Genomic DNA, 14,870 nt, shown 5'->3' with positions numbered 1-14,870 from the left:
CTAGAATGGCAGAGAATGGACCTTGAGTGAAGTCACATACTTGTGAACGATGTGTGTAGGGTTAAAGGATCCTTTGATAGCCGACCACCACTCCACTTCCACTCAAGTCACTCCCAATCCCAATCAGCCTATCCCAAGTAACCCATAAAGAATTACACAACAAGAGATGTGGACGGCTTGAACGCCACGAGCACACTGAAGCCAACATGAGATCGAGCGACATCATATCCGTCACAGACTACTATTTCCTACACTCTTTATTAAAAACATGTAAATTTAATAGCGGCGGCGATAACTCTCATTTGACACAGAGTAAAGCCAGATTTATATTTGTCTGACGTGTCGTGTCGTGACTCGTCAGAACAGAATCGGTATCATACATTTTGTATGGTAACGTTTACACTTATGTGTTGCGACATGTCGTGATGGCTTTTGATGCGTTGCATACAAAATGTATGAAACCGATTCTGTTCTGATGCGTCACGACACGACACGTCAGACAAATGTAAATCCGCGTCAAAAAGAGTGACAAAACTTATAGGTAGGGTGTTTTTTTATTATTGTTTACAAGATAGCCCTTAACTATCTCACCTGATGGTAAGTGATGATGCAATCTACGATGGAAGCGGGCTGACTCGTTTGGAGGATGAAAGCTCTCACCCCTTTACTGCAGTCGTCGGTAGCAGTTGCTGCTCGTGTAAATACACTTATAAGCAGGCCGCCGCAGCGACACCGCTCCGGCGCCGCGCCGCACCGATTTTCAACGTCACCGGAACGAGAGTTTCGGATCAAGTCATCAAGTACGCTCACATGTCTGCAGCGGTAACGGCTTGACAGCCGATAAACTGTGTGTTGGTCGCGATCGGCATGATCAGTTTTATCGGCTGTCAAGCCGTTAGCACTGCAGACATGTGAGCTTACTTGCTGACACTATCCGAAATTCTCGTCCGGATGACGTTGAAAATCGAGAAAAGCCCTCCTCTCTAGTGAACGCTCGCAACTTCGTGCGCGTGGAAATCGATGTAAACTATTTATATTTTCGCATGTGTGTGAAGTCTGCCAATCCGCATTGGGCCAGCGTGGTGGACTATTGGCCTAACCCCTCTCATTCTGGGAGGCGCGTTGAGCTCAGCAGTGAGCCGAAAATGGGTTGATAATGAGAGGTATATTTTTGAAAAAGTATTATTTATTATTAAGTGGGTACACATACCAATTTCTTCAAATAACTTGAGAAATGGAGGACTTTCTATAAAAACTTTCAACCCCCGTTTCACCCCCTTCTGTTTTAATTTTTGCAACAAAAAGTATCCTATAACCTTCTACGAATTATGGTCAACGGTCGTGCCAAGTTTCGTTTAAATTCATTCAGTAGTTTCAGCGTGATGCCCAGTCAACAAAAAATATGGATAGACAGACAGACAAAAATCGAAAAAAAAATATTTTTAGCTTCAGTATCGATTAATTATATAATGCCCCCCAACAAAAAATTTCAAAATATCCTCAATGTACAGAATGTACAAAATGTACAGAATTCGTATTATAAGTACAGATTCTAGATGGCGCTGGCGTCCGTTATGCCACGGTAACGTTTGGTGTTACAAATGGTATAAGTAAAATCTGAAATTGCGAATAAATGTATAGAATTCGACTAGTTTTACTATAAGTAAAGATAGACAGATAGATAGATATAGATAAATTTAGATAGAAATGTAGATTGATAGTACGCAAACGACGTCACGTGTTTAAGCTAGTTATAAAATAATCAGGTGTTATTAGAAGTAGGAGTCTACTGGTACAGTAGCGGACGCGGCGCGTCGCAGAAACTGTATTGAACAACTTTCACTTAACCTACATGTTTATGTAAGCTTTTGGTAACGCCGCGCTATATGCTTTCGGTGCTCTAACCCGCCCGCCTTTAAATTTACTTACATATAAAGTTGAGATGTTTGTGTGTCCTTGAAAATAGCTATAATACATTCCTCCTGTCTTGAAAGTCTTATTATAGTGTTAATGAGTATATAAATGATAAAAAAGCTTGGTGTTAAAGTGTATTACTTACGACTAAATCTTTTGTAGGTTTGGGTGTACTCTTCTATAATAAGATCCCCAAGACTGTGATGGACCTGCCAATGCATAGCTTTAAGCAATGTGTTAAAAAACATTTACTTAGTCGAGGGTACTACAACATTGATGAGTTCCTTAATGATAAAGATGCTTGGAGGCCGTTGGATCAGCTTCCACCTTCACACAGAAAGTAAAACTATAAGAAATGTAAACAGTAATTGTTATTAATTGTAAATTATAATACTGTATGACTTTTTCAAAAGAGCAACTGTTGAGTTTCTTGCCGGTATCTTCTCAGCAGAACCTGCCTTCCGAACCGGTGGTAGAATCTTTACAAATAGTCAACTGACGTGTCAAAAGTGCTTGTAAACTGAGCCTACTTGAAATAAATGATTTTTGATTTTGATTTGATTTTGACTATACGACTGTGTGCTTAGTTTGTAAAATGGTGGTAAACAAAAAAAAAAACCTTGGCGGAGTTTGTTGTGGGCTCTTCTCGAACCAAGGCGCGTTTGGTACCCTCGTAACTTTAATTTTAAGTTTTCGACTATTATTACCACCATTAAATAAAATAATTATGACATAACTTGATGTTTCAAAAGTCTTTGTAAACTAAGCCTAATTGTAATAAATGAATTTTGAATTTTGAGCGACGATTTAGTCTGTAGAGCGCCTGCTATTAAATACCATATCCATATAGAGATAGAGGGGATAGGATCCAGGATACCTGGATGTCACGGCGTGCACGGTAATTGACGTATCATTGTTAACAATATGACAGTACCACGAAGGTTCTTTTCGGCTTCTACGAGACATCGTCTTTGCTGGTAGGGTAGTAACTAGCCACGACCGAAGCTTTCCACCAGACAGACCTGGACCAATTAAGAAAATCTCAATCGGCCCAGCCGTTTCGAACCCAGGACCTCCGTCTTGTAAATCATTGTAGCTAATCTAAACCCATCACGACGCTTCATTCACGCCAGGGTTGACAGGCTAGTGTATTCAATATGAGCGGCACCGACGGTGTTCTCTGATGTCCAGCCTAATATGCATTATAGCTTCTCAATTCGTGAGAATTTAAAAAAAACAAAATATCCTATAAAATTGAGACGCGCGGAAAAGCCAATTAGAGAGAACCTCTGACAAAGCGACAAGACATCTTTACACGAACCATTTGAAGTCACTTTCACTATTTAATAACTCAAAATATCTTTTAAAGAATTTTTATAGAAAAATATTTAAAAAAAAATCTAGGACCTACTTATACATATGTTTTCTGTGCTTAGACGAAGACACGTAGACTAACTCGTACCATGGACTATCTACGCAGTCAATACAGGAGCGTGTGTCGAAAGGCAGGTGAACTCTACAGGTATGCGACGATAAATACGAGTAGATACGAATGTGTGGGGAACTCCCCAAATTGCGGGAATTTCTTTTCAATTTCCAGGGGAAATTTAATTTTGCATCTATGTGTAAAATCAGGGTGATTGTCAGTGTATTCCAAAAAAACTTTAAAATATGAGGATAACATTATGGCAAGCAGCAGCGTAGGTTCGAATCCGGTCCGGGGCATGCACCTCCAACTCTTCAGTTGTGTGCATTTTAAGAAATTAAATATCATGTGCCTCGGACGGTGAAGGAAAACCTCGTGAGGAAACCTGCACACCTGAGAATTTTCTTAATTCACGACCGATTGAGGATTTCGTGATTGGTCCAGGTCTGGCTGGTGGGAGTCCTCGGCCGTGGTTAGTTAACACCCTACCGGCAAAGACGTACCGCCAAGCGATTTAGCGTTCCAGTACAATGTCGTGTAGAAATCTAAAGGGGTATGGATTTTTAGTCCTCCTCCTAACAATTTACCCCCCTTCCATATAACATTGCATCATCACTTACCATCAGGTGAGATTGTAGTCAAGAGCTAACTTGTAAATAATAAAAATAAATGAAAAATTTAGTTACGTACGTACGTAACTAAATTTTTCATTTACGTACGTACGTACCTACATAATTTAAAGGGTTTTCTGTTTTCTTGATTAATTAAATTATTTTTGTTGACCTTCTGAAATAAACGAGATGTCATAATTATAACCTCTGTATGATATCCACCAGTAGGCACCGGATAATATTTGTTCCATGGAATCTCAATTTCGTATATGTCAACTAGCATACGTCAAAGATAGTGAATTAGCCTGCTGGAGGGCTATTCTGTAACGATGTATTGTCAGTTTTCTGTGGTATTGTCTCGCACGTGCGAGTTTCGAATCACCTCTATCTTTTTCTTTCTGTAGTCTTGTGTTAGACAGAGAGAGATATATATGTGAACTCTAAATTCGCAATTACGAGTTATAAAATAGTAACAGAACAGTTATCCAGGCTAAAATATTAACCATTGAACCAATGAGACAGTTAAGTATAACCATAGCTGGGCATTAACTCGTTAATCCGTTAATCGTTAATTAACGAAGTTAACATTTTTATTAACGGATTAACTTTTAAGTTAACTTTTAAAAATGTTAACGGACCCGTTAACTTCCGTTAATATGCAGAAGTCCGTTAATCGTTAATCCAATGCCTACTATTTACCGCGCGACGTGATTAACAGGTTTAGACAAGTAAGAAATTATGAAAGATTTTTTATTCAAAGAAATCAACAAATTTAAAATTATAGATAAAATCAACTAAAAACAAATTATGGCACTTTTCCCAAGTGCTCACCTTTATTTTTCCAGTGGGGATCTCACACAATGATATAAAAATGCAATATTAACCAGTCATATTAACGGATTAACGATTAACGTTAACTTGCGTTAATTCTTCCGGAATGTAACGCTTTAACGTTTAACGAAGCTAACTTTTTTTGTAGCGGATTAACGATTAACGAAGTTAACTATTTGTTTAACGGTGCCCAGCTATGAGTATAACTAACTGACTTATTTGGCTGGTATCGGTACGATGTCGTGTAGAAACCGAAAGGGGTGTGGATTTTTCATCCTAACAAGTTAGCCCGCTTCCATCTTCGATTACATCATTACTTACCATCAGGTGAGATTGTACGTGTAGTCAAGGGCTAACTTGTAAAGAATAAAAAAAATCTGATTAAGTTTACTCATCATGACTCAACTCAAGCCAACGCACACTAAGGAAATCGCATTCGTAATTTGCAAAACAGTTTCCGGATTTTCTGAGTTCTTCTATGCGATTGTAGATGGCGTTAGTGGTGACATGTGTTCTAAATTGCTGTAAACAAAGCGCAGGATATTACGGGAGCATATATTTTTCAATTTATTTAATCGATTTTTAATTTAGCAAAATATTACAAAAGTAAATCCCGGAGAAAATATTAAAAAAAAAAGAATTTTTAAAATCGGCTCACAAAAATCACGGGACTTCTAATAAATTTTATAGAAAAAAGACATTTTAAGGAATGTAATTTTATTGAATTATATAATAACGTTGACTGGATATACTTAAAACCAGCATACATGCAGACGATTATAGAATTTCCTTTTTGGAAATCACCTAAAAATATCTGACATAATAATATTAAGCATTGAAACACCGGCATTTTAGCGCTCTATGTAAACCTGTACTATGACGTCATTAATGACAAAAGACTTTTCTATTGGTTTGAAGTGATTAAGGTGGAAAATTACGTCACTTTTCCACCACTAGCGAACGTTTCATTTTTATTGAATCTTCCGGAGACTTCAGTTACTTTTTAACAAATAACATTTGAACTGACTAAATTAAAAAATATATTGTTGTAAGTTAATTTTGTTGTCTGTACCTACTTAAGTACTTAAGTAATTTAAATGTTAAAAACTGAAGACATGGCTGTACGGTGTGATACCTTTGCCTTTTCCCCATGGAGAAATAATAAAAAAAAAATTCTATTATTGCCCAATTAAAAAAAAGACGGTAAGGTCAAATGAAATGAAAAAAACATCGCATGTAGACCTTTATTTTTTTTGGTTGAATAGACAGATAATAGAATATTTTTTTTTTTATTATTTCTCCACGGGGAAAAGGCAAAGGTATCACACCGTACAGCCATGTCTTCAGTTTTTAACATTTAAATTACTTAATATCAAATCCATGTATTATAATAAATTAAATAAATAAATTTTAAATTTAAAACGGCGCACGTATTAAAACAAATAAGGCTCATGTTCGGAAACCGCACAACGTCAATGAGCACGATTGTCCCACTTCTAAACAGGAACTTACCGAACGAACAGGGATCTCCGAACGTTGACGAACATCGTCTATTTTGGCGGAATCCTAGGTAGGTTTTAGAACTAAAGGTTACGTAATAAAGCGCCATCTTGTGTTGGCGCCATCGATAAAACTATTCTTTGTGTGAAAATACTTTCCCGAGTTTTGCTTTCCTATGCGTTTCTCATGCTCTTACAACATACTGATAACAGTAACAACTATGTTTATAAATTTAATCAAATTACATAGTATAATAGCTTGGATGGTTTAACGTTCCTTACTCAGTGATACAGCCATAGATAAATGTAGAAATTATTTTAGTGCCTCAAGTTCCACGACTAAAGGACCAGACTCGACACCGAGATGTCATAGGTTCGATCCTCGGCCGCCGGACTAACCTCATAATCGTAAACAAACATGCTAGGTATTTGCGACTAATTTAAAGGGAAAAGGAATATTGATCATAGTTAAAAGTAATGTCAAAAAACTAATAGAAATATACTTTTTATTTTCATATTTATACAGGAGATCAATGCGAGTTATCATTGTATTAAACAACATAAAGGCAATTTTATTTATAGGTAGGTTAGGTACACAGATAAGTTAGCACTTGACAGCGATTTCACCTGATGTTAAGTGACGATTAAGTCAAAGATGCGCGCTAACTTGATAGGGGATAGGTCGTTCAACCCCGTACCCCTGAACGATTCTACAGGGCATCGTATTAGAACGCTGAGTTGCATGGCGGTACGACTCTGATACGTAACGGTATGGCCAACTCAGTACATCTAGGCCAATAAAAATTATCATTTCCTAAATTAACTAACCTCTAATTAATCAACCCAAAGACTTTTAGTTACGAAGTTAGCCATATTTTTAAGCATGCCTAACTTCATAACTAATAATAAAAAGTTCATTTATCTCTACAAAATAGGCATAACAGTGCAAATCAACGTCTAAAAGACAAGTTTGCATTAAATACATACTGACTCTATATTTTTTTCAAATATGATGATATTAATTGAAATCCCACAGCTGGGCATAAACTATCAAGAAATATAGAATAGATAAAGCTTAGCTTAGCCATTCTCTGCAGTTGCAGTTGGCAAAAGTAATAGAAACCAAAGATTTAGGTCCATATCACCTTAGAACATAGAATACCGTGAAAATACTTGAGTTTTCCCCGAGAAATAATTAGTATTTCCACATTGCGACTCTTTTCAATGCTACAATGATACTCTAGAATATAAATGAAATCTCGGTCTATACTCTATTCTAAAAACTATAGACGCGGGAATTATGACGTGCAGAGCAGAGTGCATTTCAAAAACATTGCGGATTCGCGAAAAACTAAAGGAAATGCGACATCTATGAGCCACGCCGCAAACTTCAGCGCACAGAAACGCGTTTACAATCTTTATTATCGGCAGCGGTAATGGTACCTACTACAAATTTAGTTCTTGCCCTACAAAAAGCGTTTCTCCTTTCATAATAATAAGAATACGTCGAGCGAGTCGGTCGGTTGGCGCGCTCGCTGCTCTACGTGCGGACGCGGCCCGCGGCGTCTGTGTGCGTGTGCGGGGGCGCGCGTGTGTGCGTGGGACGCCCCCCGCCGCGCCGCCGCCCGCGGCCGCGTCCGCCGAACGTAGCTTTCTGTTCGCTTATATAACGACATACATATATAAGCGCTGTAAATAATATACATTGTGAATAGCGAACTATGTGCTGCCACCTAGCGGCCCGCTCGACTCTGCGCGCCACAGACTACGCAAACTCGGTTTCTTTTATGCAGCATATTAACGCTCAAGGACCTGAAGTTTTACTGCTCTTGTTGTAATTTCTGCGGAACTGGGAAACTTTATTTTTCCTTATGCATGTCTATAATTTTTTTTTACAATGTGCACTCATAAAAACTGTTAAACAAGGTAGACAGCTACCTACCAGATAAAGCGTTACAAAAATAATATACGAACGTATAATCTTTATTTAAATTCTGTAATCCTGTAATAAGGAACTTCCTAACTATTACTGCGTGAGATATACTTATACAATATAGGTACATATAATGTATTGTTTGTAAAATCTTATGTATCTGCCCTGTAATTCATAAACATACGTTTTTATAATTATGTAAATGTAGGTTAACAAAACTGTCAATTTCAAATTCATTCTTATATATTCCAAGTGTTTAGTAAATTCTATGAATGGTGGATAAATGCTGATCTGCATTTAACTCACTGATAAAAAAAAACTTAATAAATAAAAAATAAAAATAATTTATGAAATTATTTTAGTTAGTCTGTGGCTTAAACGCGGCTGGCAGCGCTCGCCTTCGTAGTAAGTATTTTTTCGCATTACGACTCGACTTGGCCCGTTTGCCTCGACTCGACTGGCTCGAGTTCTGAATCTGGGGCCAATTCGAGCAAACTGCGGCGAACTCGAGCCCCAGCTCGAGCAACGGCGACGGCGAAATTTCACAAGCAACCATCCGTGACGTAGCCAACTTACAGCGCGCCCAGTCCGACATGTTTTTAAAATGGCGCGCTGGCCTTTCGTTTTTGAACGTAACGAAATAAGGCGGCCATGTTAATTTTCGGTGATTTTATTATTAATAAATAATTAAATAATAATATATTGTACAAATAATATGTAAAAGTAGCGTTAGCGTAGTAAGTAGTCGTTCGTTGCTTATTTTCCTAATCATTACACAGATACGACTAAGTAAACTACTTTACTAAGTTTGTGACCTAATATCGAAAGCGCAAGTCAGTCCTGAGTCCTGACTTCTGATAAGTCACCAATGAGTGCCAATGATTTAAGTCAAGCACTTGGTGGACCTTTTTACCTTTTTGCTTCTACGGAATGTGGTAACTGACCATTTTGGCGTTATTTTACTTATAAAACCATTCAGTTATTCACCAACTCGGTGTCTTTCGGTGAATGAAGACAACTTAAATCTAGTAGGTACGTTTTACAATGATCAATACAAAAACATATTTAGTATTTCCATACAAAGCTATGTTAGCGAATAGTCCAGCTGGTGAAGCATTTGCTTGTACTGTCAAGAGTCAACTAGTGTTGTTATTGTACCTAGTTAATAAAAAACCATTAAGAACAGTGTTAGTGAATAGTCCAGCAGGGGTCCATCACCATGTTCTCTCAACTAGTGGTATAAATAAAATTAAAAATTCATTGCCTTGGTAGTAAATAGTCCAGAAGTAGGGCCACCTGCTTGATATTTGGAAATCAGTGGTTTAGAAAAAAACATGTTAGTGAATACTTCAGCAGGAGATCCGTGAATCACAAATTCACGTAGTTCACTTAATTGATGTTGTATGTAGCGAATAGTCCAGCGGGTGGGCCATCTGCTAACTTTATAAACTAGTAGTGTAGATAAAAACCATTATTTACTGTTTTTTCGAATAGTCCAACAGAAGGGCCAATTTTACTCATTCTGTCACTCACCTGCTTAACTTGGGAACTATTGGTGTCGATAAAAACCACTACTGTTTCAGCGAATAGTCGAGCAGGTGGGTCATCTGCTGGGCCATAAGTGTCGATAAAAAACCATTAAGTACCGTTTGAGCGCATAGTCCACCAGATGAGCCATCTGGTTAATTTGTGAACTATTGGTTTAAATAAAAACCAACAACCTTTTTAGTGAATAGTCCAGCAGTAATCTTTTTTATTATTATTCTTTACAAGTTAGCCCTTGACTACAATCTCACGTGATGGTAAGTGATGATGCAGTCTAAAATGGCAGCGGGCTAACTTGTTTAGGAGTGACAATCCACACACCTTTCGGTTTCTACACGACATCGTACCGGAACGCTAAATCGCTTGGCGGTACGTCTTTGTCGGTAGGGTGGTAACTAGCCCCGGCCGGAGCCTCCCACCAGCCAGACCTAGACCAATTAAGAAAATCTCAATCGACCCAGCCGGGAATCGAACCCAGGACCTCCGTCTTGTAAATCCACCGCGCATACCACTGCGCCACGGAGGCCGTCAAAGCATCACCGCAGCTTGTTGTGTGGTCTATGATCCTACTTGTGTAGCATGTGTGTAGATGAAATCGATGATCGAATAGTCCATCAGAATGGTTAGTGCTTCCTCTGTTACTCACCTTGTTATATTTATTATGTAGGTAAATAAGAAAAGCACTTATCATTATACCTACGTACGTAAAAATAAAATCCTAAAGCCTGCAGCTCTTTGCATATTGTACCGTTACCAACCTGGTGGGATATTTTCTGCGTCATACAGTTCTGCATACATTTCGCATTCCGTTCCGAATCACCCCTAGCGTGAAATACAAACTCCAAATTCGTTTTCGAATATCGAAACACTCTATCGTCAAAGTAAAATAGACCTTATCTTTTCTAACATGAAAGCTAATATTTATCTGTTACTTCATTATGGTATGTTCTTAGTAGTATTCATATATCAAACAAAAACATTATAGTAAAATAGACTTAATATCCAAACCGTTACAGCTTAATTTCATCTACTCTTACCTACCCCAAGTGAAAAGCGATTATAATAATAAATGTTTTAGCATGAGATCTATTTTTTCTTCTGTTATTAATTCATATTCGGCTCACTGTTGAGCTCGAGTCTCCTCGAAATTAAAATTTTTCCTTTACCGTACCATTTCGATACTCGAAATAACTATTCGATTACGAACATTGTATTTACATGCAATCTTATTAGTACTAACATTACAATTAATCCATCAGAGCACACGGGGACCATCCCCGTGTGCTCTGATGGATTTACCATCTGTTTACCTCAGACTAAGAAAATCATTGACGATCAATCAATCATAATATTAATAATTAATAATAACCTATTTTTAACCGACTTCCAAAAAGGAGGAGGTTCTACGTTCGGCTGTATGTATGTTTTTTTTTTTTTTTTTTTTTTTTTTTTTTTTTTTATGTATGTCCAGCGATAATTCCGTCAATTATGGACCGATTTTGAAAATTCTTTTTTTGTTTTGTAGGGTTTACTTTCAGGGTGGTCCCATTTTTTTCATGTCAGGATCTGATGATGGCATCCTGGAGAAATTGAGGGGAACTTTCGAAAGTTGTAGAGACGGCTAGTACGTTTGTTAGTGTTTCCATAAGGTATTTTAAACCACTACAACTTTATGAAGGTTTGGAGTTGGTCTGATGATGGAGCCGAAACACAGACGATGGAACTCGTCAAGGATTTACAGCAGTCACCCTTTGTTTGGGCTTGATTAATTTGTATTGATGAGTACTTTCCACCTATATGGGTTGTGATTGTATTAAGGGTCTGGTGATGAAGACGAGGGACAGTGAAGAGAACTCCTCGACGGTTCACAGTAGCTACCTTGTGTTTGGACTTGATAAATTTGTATTGATGAGAACTTACCACCTAGATGGATTGTGACTGTATTAAGGGTCTGATGATGAAGACGAGGGACAGTGAAGAGTACTCCTCGACGGTTCACAGAAGCTACCTTGTGTTTGGACTTGATAAATTTGTATTGATGAGAACTTTCCACCTAGAAGGATTGTGACTGTATTAAGAGTCTGGTGATGAAGACGAGGGACAGTGAAGAGAACTCCTTGACGGTTCACAGTAGCTACCTTGTGTTTGGACTTGATAAATTTGTATTGATGAGAACTTTCCACCTAGATGGATTGTGACTATATTAAGGGTCTGATGATGAAGACGAGGGACAGTGAAGAGAACTCCTCGACGGTTCACAGTAGCTACCTTGTGTTTGGACTTGATAAATTTGTATTGATGAGAACTTTCCACCTAGATGGATTGCGACTGTATTAAGGGTCTGGTGATGAAGACGAAGCACAGTGAAGAGAACTCCCCGACGGCTCACAGTAGCTATCTTGTGTTTGGACTTGATAATTTTGTATTAATAAGAACTTTCCACTTAGATAGGTTGTGACTGTACACACGCAGTGGGTATGCTAACACTAAAAATAAAAAAATAAAAATTTTAATAAAAAAGTTTAAATGTATTTAATTAAAACATCACTGGCTTGGCAACGCCTTCAAACTGATCAGAAGATAGCACATAGGTAGGATGTTATTTTTTGCTTTTTAGTTAAAAGTTATTTTTTGAGTTGGAAGTCGGTTGAATTTTTTTTATTAAAATTTTTTATCATTATTAATTCCAGTCAGTAAAATGACAAGTGCAACTGTCACTGAAATGCCATTTCACTAGTATAATAACATTTCACTGACAGTTGCACTTCATTCACTGGAATTCATTATCATACCATACAGATACTTCCTATCCTACTAATATTATAAACGCGAAAGTTTGTATAGATGTTTGTTACTCTTTAACGCCGCTACCACTGAAGTGATTTGGGTGATATTTGGAATGGAAGTTACTCTGGATTAACACATATGCTTCTTTTCATTCCGGAAAAAAACCATAGTTTCCGCAGGATTTGTGAAAAACTGAATTCCACGCGGATGAAGTCGCGGGCCTCCACCAGTATTATAAACGCAAAAGTTTGTATGGATGTTTGTTTGTTTGGATGTTTGTAACTCATTAACGCCACTACTACTGAACCGATTTGGCTGAAATTTTAAACGAACATAGATAATACCCTGGATTACTACATAGGCTACTCATCCCAGAAAAAATTATGGTTAGATCAAATCTAAAATTTAATTTAAAAAAAGGTGCCGCTACTTACAAAAGGTTAGTCTATCAAGTATATAACTCGAATAAAACCGGCCAAGTGCGAGTCGGACTCGCGCACAAAGGATGCCGTACCATTGTCTGTAAAAACGGCAAAAAGTCATGTCTGCTGTATAGGAGCCCCCTTAAATATTTATTTTACTTTGTTTATTTGTATTTGTTGTTATATCAGCGATAGAAATACATCATCTGTGACGATTTCAACTGTCTAACTACAGTTCATGAGATACAGAGTCAGGTGACAGACAGACGGACAGCCGATTCTTAGTAATAAAGTCCCGTTTTAGTCTTTCTCGAACCTCCTCGGACGAGCTCTGTCGGAGAAAGCTTTGCTACTACTAAACTGAGGATTTTAATTCATTATAAGCTACTTTTATTCGTGATGGCGCCATCTAGCCGCTTCCTTTAGTCTGTGACGATGCATAAATTTACTCAAATATACCTCTTGTTAATTTACAATAAGGTTTATAATGCATTGGCTATAGTGGAGTTAGTTTTTAGTAGCGGGCGCGTCGCAGGTCGCATGTCAATGACTCAACGCGCAATGAACATGAAACAGAAAAAGGCATCATTGTGATGGTGGGGAAACCATGGTGGCATGCACTGTAGATTCTCATCAGTATTAAAATGGCGCCGTTGCGTATACTCGGGTAAGTACCTATATGCTTTTTATTTTTCTTTATTGTGTAAGTGCTATAGGCTCCTTAATGGGATCTCAGTGGCTTCAACGGGGGGTTTGGACGAAAGACTCTCTATGGGAGTCTCCTATAAGACTCAGATGGCTTAGAGCCGTGGTCGTCAAATTGCGGTCCGCGGACCGCATGCGGCCCCTGGCGGTTGTTTGTGCGGCCCGCTACAAAGTAAATCTTGTAAAAAAAAGCTAAAAGTAAAAAAAAAATATTCTTATTTGTCACTTATTTTGCATGTTAGAATTGTAAGAAAATTATGTATTATTTGATTTATGTTAAAATTATTGTTTTTGTTTTATAATTATAATAATATTATAGTTAAGGAAGAGCGGGGCTTTCTGATACAGGTCTAGTACTTAATAGTCCCAGCCCAATCAGCTATGTAAACTTGATAAAACAATAAATTTTCATTTCATTTTCATTTCATTTCAGTAAAAAAAGCTAGTTTAGTGCCGTGAAAAACAGGAGTAAATAGAATTTTGGAAAAATGCACGTAGCAAGTACGCAAAGTACGAAAGATATCACGGGCACATATAGTTCGAAGTTAATAACGAAATGAGCTAAATAGGTACATACTCGTGTCTCAGGCTAAGTTGCACCATTTAAAAATAACCATGATTTGCTTGTCAAAGTTGTCAAATAACATGCATTTTCAAGCGCTAAAGTCATTGAAAACGTTGGAGTTAAGGTCTTGCACCCTAACGGCCAGTTTCTTCATCGCAAGTAACAGTCAAAGTACCGTTATGAATCAAAAGTGACGGTCTTATCTTCTTTTTTTTTTACTATATAAAAATAAGTCGGGTTTTCCTTTCTGACGCTATAACTCCAGAACACACGAACCGATTTCCACGGTTTTGCATTCGTTGCATAGGTCTCGGGCTCCGTGAGGTTTATAGCAAAGAAAATTCAGGAAAAGGTAGGGATAGGGTAGGGTTAAAGTAGGGGAATGGTAGGGTAGGGTAGGGGTTGGGTTAGGGTAGGGGTAGAGTTTGGTAGGGGTAGTTGAAAGTTTACATCGAGTTTCACGCGGACGAAGTCGCGGGCGTCCACTAGTTCACTGATAAATAAAGTCTTCTTTACTACTTACTACTTTTTCTGTTACTTTAGCTTTACATGAAGAAACTGGCTGTAAGTGTGGAAACGCTCTTGGAGTGCCTTCACATACTCTGTGGCCCAGCGCTGGCATTGTCATGTAT

This window comes from Bicyclus anynana, chromosome 21 (assembly GCF_947172395.1).
Source record: "Bicyclus anynana chromosome 21, ilBicAnyn1.1, whole genome shotgun sequence".
NCBI lineage: Eukaryota > Metazoa > Arthropoda > Insecta > Lepidoptera > Nymphalidae > Bicyclus > Bicyclus anynana.
This window is presented reverse-complemented; position numbering follows the sequence as displayed.